The sequence below is a fragment of the Cinclus cinclus genome, chromosome 29, assembly GCF_963662255.1.
Source record: "Cinclus cinclus chromosome 29, bCinCin1.1, whole genome shotgun sequence".
NCBI classification, from domain to species: domain Eukaryota; kingdom Metazoa; phylum Chordata; class Aves; order Passeriformes; family Cinclidae; genus Cinclus; species Cinclus cinclus.
This window is the reverse complement of record NC_085074.1, coordinates 4,577,821-4,585,526: the sequence shown is the minus strand read 5'-3', so window position 1 is coordinate 4,585,526 and position 7,706 is coordinate 4,577,821.

Sequence of the window (7,706 nt, the reverse complement as noted above, 5' to 3'; positions counted from 1 at the left end):
CTCAGCGCACTTGGAGATGCACAAACCTCTGGGCAGAGGAGATTGGGATTGCCCCACACTCTGCACCAAATCAGCCAGGTTCCTGTCCCTCACTTCCCATTGCCCACAGGACACAAATGGTCTCTCTTTGGAGCTCCCAAGAACTGCACTTTTCCCTAAGAAAACGATAAATGTAGGATCTCCGGCTGTGCTAACATGCAGAGCACCCTGCTCAGGAAATCCAGGAGGGCCAGAAAATGCTCAATTTTCTAATGAAGCGTATCAGATACTTCCAGGACTCTTTCCTGCCTCTGGAGCAACTCACTTGCCAGCTTTTTCAGTCACACTATCCCACCAAACAAACCACCCCTTTCCTGACTTGGTGAATGACATGGCAAGCAACTGGGCTACAGAAGAAGATTTACAGCAAAACCACCTCCTCGCCTGCCTGAGCTAAAGGGAAGTGCTCCCCAGGGAGAGGCAGGAGGTGCAGGGCACAGTCCGTGCAGCACCCAAGTCCCCTCTGCAGCCACGGGTGGCTCAGAGGCCTCGTGTGCAGCCACACAGCCAGACTTTCCAGGAAGCACCTCAGGATGCCACTGCACTGTCACAGAGCCCGTGCCCCGCTCTGTCCCGGCAGGACACGGCCACAGGAGCAGCCCAGGAACACTGCAGCAGAAAAACCCGAGCGACAGGACCCCCGACGTTTGGAGCATGGCGGCTGCGCTGCCGGGAGGCATCTCCGGCACCTCCCTCCACGGCACCCGTCGCACCTGCGGGCAGCCGCAGCATCCTCTCTCTCAGCTGCCCGCCCGAGCTGTCCCGGGGTGCAGGGTGAGCCCCCCAGCCCGGGGCCGCTGGGACCTGCGGTGGCCGGTGCAGCTGAGCCGCAGCTCCGCTTCCTCTCACCTGCGACTGCGGAGCAGCTCCCGGAGCTCGCCTACCCTGCGAAACACTGGGTAGGCAGCGCCCAGCAGCTCGTTCCTACTAATTCCAGATACTTGCCTTAATGAACCGATCACCCTGTCGGGGGGGAGGCTGGATACAGCTCTTCATCTGGCACAGAGTCGGAGAACACACCGAATAGCTGCGAACCCTGATCCCCGCCACGCTCCTGTCTCCAACCCCACAGCCTTTGGGCGAGGATGGTGCCTGCAGCGTTTCCGCAGCTCCACGGGGACCCCTCGGCTCCGGGCAGAGCCCCCCTCGCTGTCCAGGCTCCCCTGTCCGCCACACCTGGCTGCAGGAGCCGTCGGGCAGGAGCCGCTCGCACCCCGAGGACTCAGCTCCAGCCCCGGCACGGCTGCTCCAGCTGCAGGAAGCGGAGTCTCCGCCGGGGACGGGGGGACAGCTCTGCGGAGCCGTGGGGCACGGCCGGTGCAGGCGCAGCCCCGGGGAGCCGGGGGAAGGGAGGATGGGAGGATGGGAGGGACAGCGAGGGCTCGCAGCCCGGCCCGCGGGGTCTCTGCAGAGCGGCGCTGCCCGCGGGCGGCCCCGCGTGTCCCCGTGTCCCCCGCACTTACCCCGCGCTGTCCCTGGGCTCATGGCGGGGGCCCGGGGCGAGCCGGGGCTGCGGGCGCTGCGCACGCCGGGCAGGGCTGGGAGGAGGAGAACGGACAGACAGACGGACGGACAGACAGACGGACGGACGGGCGGCGGAGGGGGTGTGCCCCTGACTCCGCCGTCGCTTCTTTCCGGGTTAATTACGTCTGTCATTAGCAAACCCGGCCCCGGATGTAAGTACGGGGCGCGGGGCGGCTCCGTGGGGCGGGGGGTCGGTGTCCCCCCCTCCGTCCCCTCGCCGTCCGTCCGTCCGTCCTTCCGTCCGTGTCCGTCCCGCGCACCTGCCGCGGGCCCGGGCCGCCGCCGCGGGGGCTGCAGGGGTGGGGACAGCTCGGTGCGGTGCCAGTGCCAGCTCTGCATCCCCCAGCGCCGCCCAGTCCCAGGCTCGGGGCCCTCCCGGTGAAACCCTCAGAGCCGAGACGAAAGCCCTCACTCTGTGATTTCGCTGTCTCCTTTCGCTGATGGAATGAGCCGCCCAGTTCGGGTCGCGGTTCCTGCGAGAGCATCTCTTGGGAAAGCTGCGGCTGGAGTGAGCTCGGGGTGGATTTGGGAGCAGGAAACGCCCGCTGTCCGTCCCCCCCCCGTGCCGCCCAGGGAAACCCCCACTTTCTCTCCGAAACTCCATCTGGCCCCGAAGCACTTTCTCCCGTCGCGGGTGAAACCGATCCTGGCGCTGCCGCTGCCGAGGCACGCAGGGATCGGCTCACGGACCCCGCAAGTCCGGTCCGTCCCGCACTATCCGCTCCTTCCCACCGCTGGCTGCCTGCTCCGGGCATCCTGGAGGTCTCGAGCCCTGCCCCGCCGCTGCCTCCCCCTCTCCCCATCCCTGCCTTTGGAACACTAATCTGTTCCACGGAGCGTTTTTATACCGAGGCGCCTCTGCAGCCCTTGTGACCCGCCGGAGGCTGGGGCAGCGCTGGGCTCCGTGCAGGGTGACACGGCAGCGAGTCACAGCGCTGCTGTCCCCTCATTCCCAGAGCCTGGCAGGTCTCCTGCATTTCCCGATGCGCTTTTTTCTGCTGTAACCTGTAGGGGGGTACAAGCAACCCCTGGAACTCACCGAGACGCGCCATTAGCGGATGAAGGGGCATGAGGGAAGTCCCGGGGCAGGGCACGTCTCTGCCCCAGGACCTTTGGAGATTCCACCAGCAGCCAGAGCTGAACACCCTTCGTGTGCCCCGGGGAAGGAGCAGGATCCACAGCAGACAGGGAATAATCTGTTTTCCAGATGCTCCCCTCCAGCTGCAGCAGCCCAGCGACCCTCTAGGCATATGATAACCTCCACAAGACCAGGTCCGTGCTCTGCAGGACGTCTGACCCTCTCTCCCCCCGGCACTCACCGAGTGCTCTGTTCCAACAGCATCCTCCAGCTGCGAGTTCCACGGCTGGATCCGCACGTGCTGAATTACTTATTTTCTTTTGTTCAAACTTGCTCTTTTCAGTTTCAGTACCTGTTCCCCTATTCCTCATGTGCTGACTGGGGCAGACTCCAGCACACGGCTGCTGTTTGCTGCTCACTGCAGTTCTTGCGGTGAAATTCTCAAATTCTCATGGTCCCAGCCATCCTTCACTCCCTTCATCATTCCCCTTTCTGTTCTCACTCTGTTCACTCAATTTTACCATTCTTCCTCACAAAACCAAGCCTAACCGACCACTCCTGGGGATCTTTCTAGCAAAACTTTGAGCTGTGGGACCACCCGCAGCCCCAGACCTCCCCCCGGTGTTCGCAGCCGCAGAAGCCGCTCTCCACAGCCGAGCCTCAGGCTGCAGAAAGCAGCCCCAAAGCATCTCCGTTGGACCAAAGGGGAGGGGGCGAATCTGCGCTGCGGCCCCGGGCTCTGGTTGATAAAACCCCGCGGGGTTTGGCACCAGAAGCCAAACCGGTTCGATTCGTTCTCTCGCGGCTCTGGTTTCCCTGGCAAGGAGAGGCTGCGAGCGCGGTTCTGAACGGCAGCGTTTATTGGACTGGCGGCGCCGGGTCGGACAGAGCCCCCCGCCCGTGTCCCTAGGCTAGCGGCTACCCCGGGCCGGCCGCCCCGCCGGAGCCTCAGGGCCAGCCCAGCAGCAGCGTCCCGGCCAGCGCGGTGGCCAGCAGGCCGGGCAGGGGCGGCGGGCTGCCCCCCCCGCCGTTCCGGTAGCCCCGAGCGGGCCCGTTGCAGTCGTCGCCGAAGCAGCAGCGCACGGTGGCCCCGCCGGAGCCGCCGCGGCGAGCCTGGTCACAGAAGGACTTGTAGGAGCAGGACTTAATGACGCTGTCTGCAAGGAAAGACAACGCGGCACGGGGGTCAGCGCTGCCGGGACCGGGGGTCGCGGGCAGACGAGAAGGAGCTCCTCGGTCCCAGCACAGCGCGGCGCGGGGCCGAAGGAAAGGATCTCTCTGCTGCCCGCCAGAAGCCACCTCCTGCTCCTCTTCGCCCTCCGGTCCCCTCCAAGACCCTACGGTCTTACCCCCCCTTCCCCCGGAGTCCCCAGTGCCCCCCGGGACTTACTGGGCGCAGTGATGGTGGAGCAGGCGTCGGCGTACTGGGGGCAGCTGTGGGATCCCTGCTGGTTGCAGTCGTTCTCGTTGGATGCGACACATCTGTAGCATTTCAGCGCTTTACCTGGGTGAGGATGAGGAGAAGGAGTGAGGGTGACAGCAGCGCCCCGTCCCAGAGCCCCCGGTGCCCCGACAGTCGGTGGGGCAGCCAGCCCCTCTCTCCTGAGCCTCAGAGCCGATAGCGACAGGTGCAAGAGCTGTGTGACCCCTCAAAGCGTACGCACACCCCAGAAAAACCCAAACCTGAAGATCCTGCTCCTGCCTGAAATGACGAATCCTCGATTGTGATGGGGCTGGCTAAGCCGGCCCTGGTGCCGGAGGGAAACTCGTCCCTGCTTTGCTGACGGGGCAGAGCCCTCTCGTGGCAGCAGGGCCGGCTCCTGCCCGGAGCTTCCACCTTCATCTCAGCGAGACAACACCCGGCAATGGGGAAAATTGGGATTTCATGGGCTCAGATTCCATTAGGCGCCTTCCATTAACCCACAGTGAGCCGGCTTCCGCTGCTGGGTTGTGTTGTGTCTCCTCTGCTGTTCCTCGCAGCATGGGACAGCCTTTCATCTGCCCTGAGCTAAAACCAGCCACGTTCATCGTGCCTTGGTCCAGAGATCCTGAAACTGCCCAGAGCTGCCCCTACTCCATTGCTCTGAGCAGGGCAACCAGCCCCTGCCTTTTACAATGGCTTTTTGTGGTTATGCCTTGGAGGAACCAAGTTTTAGAAGGGAAACACAGCTCCAGCCAAGAGAAGCTGCAGGGTTTGGCTCAGGAGCCTCCACTGGAGCTGGAGACCAGAGACTCTGTGGTCCTTGCTGGGCTCTGCACACCTGGGCAGAGAGGCAAAGACAAAAGAGAAACCCACCCTTCCCCCAAAACATCGTTTTCCTGCAGGGGTGGGAGCAGCACGGGGCAGGGGCACGGTGGGCACGTGCCAGCCCGCAGGCAGGTGCCAGGGATGGGGCAGCAGCAAGCACAGGAGCAGCTACAGCAATTTACCCAACCTCATTCTGCCTGGGCCCAAGGGACACTTACTTTCTCCAGCCAGGGACGTGACGATGGCCAGGGCCAGCAGGGTCTTCAGGGCAGGCATTCTCAGCAGTGTGCAGCGTGGGGTGTGTAGCTGCTGTTTTGTCTTAAGGTCTTACAGCTAATCTTCTTGGTGACTGCACTGGGGGCTGGGATAATGCCACTTAGCTGGGGGGACAGGACACAGCTCCCCAAGGACATGGGCTGGGCAATGGGGCAGAGCACCACACTGTCCTGGTGCATAGGCTGGGCTCTGCTCCATATCCTGCTTTGGAAACCATCCCTGAGCACGGAGCCTTGTGGTGGATTTCAAAGTTCTCAATCAAGTCCATCTGCTCCATCCAAAGAAGAACCCCTTTCTTGTCACAAGTAGAAGACAAGTTGGGGAAAACCCCTCCAGATTTTCCAACCCACCAAAAGAGAAGTGCAAGTGAACAACTGAAAACCCTGACAGGGCTGGGAGCCCAGTGGAACCATTCCTGCACCCCCCAGCCCCCAGGGCTCCATCCCAGAAGGATTTACCCAAGGCCACAGAAGGCTGCCAGGGTCAGTGCAGGGATTAGGCCAAGGATTCTCCTGCCTGACATCCCTCTGCTGCCTCAGCTCTTCCTGCTGTCTGAGCATCACAGTGTGGTGGGAGTCACGGGGCCAGAAAAGTCATCCCAGGTCTGAATTTCAGACCTCAGAAATGCAGATTCCAGGAACAGATGGTAACTACTTATTTGAAACCAACTGCCATGTAAACCACATTAATAAAGTCAAGGCAGAACGCAGTTAAGGAAGGTAAAGCCAACTTCTCCAAAAACTTTTCACCAACCTCACAAACACCAAGAAAGCTTTCAAGAGTGATAAACACAGTTTTTACTCAGGCAATGAAACATGGAAAAAATATATTAGTAATTATTATTATAATCTCATTTGTGTGAGTATAACTCTTACAAATATTTACCTGACATATAAAAGGGAAATTATCATACATATAAAACCAATGGTGATGGCAGTTACACACATGGCTGGAAGCAGAGGGGCAGGAGTCAATGCAGAGGAAGTTCCTGCCAGGGGAGGCCACACTGGAGGGACGGGGGAGAGATCAGTAGTTGGGGGTTACTGGTTGGCACTCGGTTACAGACAGATCTGCTGGCAAACACGCTGCAAACAGCAACACGGCAGCAGGGGCAGGGCCCGAAGCTGCCAGAAAGGGCATTTAAAGTCAACTGCAAGGAACAGACATCAAACACACCCAGCTGTGACACCACGCACAGGGAGCTGCCATTCCCTTCCCTGCGCCAGTCACAGGGACACCATCACCAGCACACGAGGTGCAAACACACACCTTCTATTTTATATAACTATAGCCATTGTGTATGGATTTATAGATATGTAACTATAACCATATTATAGTTAATAAATCATTCCGTAGGAATCTTCTTTGCCCAGGCTGGGGTGCATGCGGGCAGGCACAGGAACACGACAGCACTGGGTGATGGGAGGTGACACAGCAGGACCAGGTGAGGTGACAGCAGGACCAGGTGAGGGGAGGGGGCACAGCAGGACTGGGTGACACCGGGAGCAGGGACAGGAGGGACGGAGGGCTGTGCCCCGTGGTTGTCACAGTGCAGCCAGGCTTTGCAGACAGCCCACAGGAGAAGGTTGCAGCAGTGACTGCTGCGTGCAGGTCAGGGCTCTGGGGAAGGCTGAGTGGTGAAATCTAAAACTTCTGCAATTATCCATCAGCTCCAAGGGCCAGGGCAGCGCCCCAAGCAGAGACTGAGCTCAGGCTGTCTCACCTGGAGCCAAGACAGCACGTGAACAACACGGCCCTGAGCAGAGCAGAAGGTGAGGGCTGCCACAGTCCCCACCTGGCACCTGCCTCCCACACCTGGGCTCCACTGTGGGTGCTGCTGCAGGCAGGGGAGGGCCCCAAACCAGAACCCAGCCCTGAACCAGCCTGTCACCAGCTCTGAGGGGTTATGAAATGCTGCACTCTGCTTCCTCAAGAGAAGAAGCCAACTGCCCAAGAAATCTCTGGGTCTCAGGCGTTTGCTTTACCTGCACAGGCTCCCAAAGGGGAACAGAAATTGTCCTTGTTGATTATATGATTGAAGATTTTTTCACCAGCCCAGGAGGGGGACGCGGGGAGGTCAAGAGGGGTAAAAAGAGAGGGGGGAAAAGGGTTTTTCTTTTCTGTCAACTGTGCAAAGGGTGAATATCCAGCAGAAGCAACAGGTGCACTGCTTTGAGTGGTGTCAGCCACTGGCTTAAGTGACCAGTCTGTCACTGGGATAACACAGGGGGTGGAGAACAGCCTGGGCAGCTGTGTGCTGGGACAGCCTCCTGACACCTTTGCTAAAGTGTAGAATAAACTCTCTCTATATTATATAACTAATAAAATATAATCAAATGTATGGCTCTGGCTTAAACAGGTGTTTGCTCTGCATGCTTAACACAAGGAATTAGAAAATAGAAGGAAAAGAGCTCAATTCTGTTACAAAAAGGTAGCAGCAAAAAGGTTTGTGAAAGTGTTCAACAGGCTGGGCAGGAAACAGTCCAAACTGCAAATATTTCCCTTTTTCACACCTATCCATTCAAGGCAGAGAATCCTCCA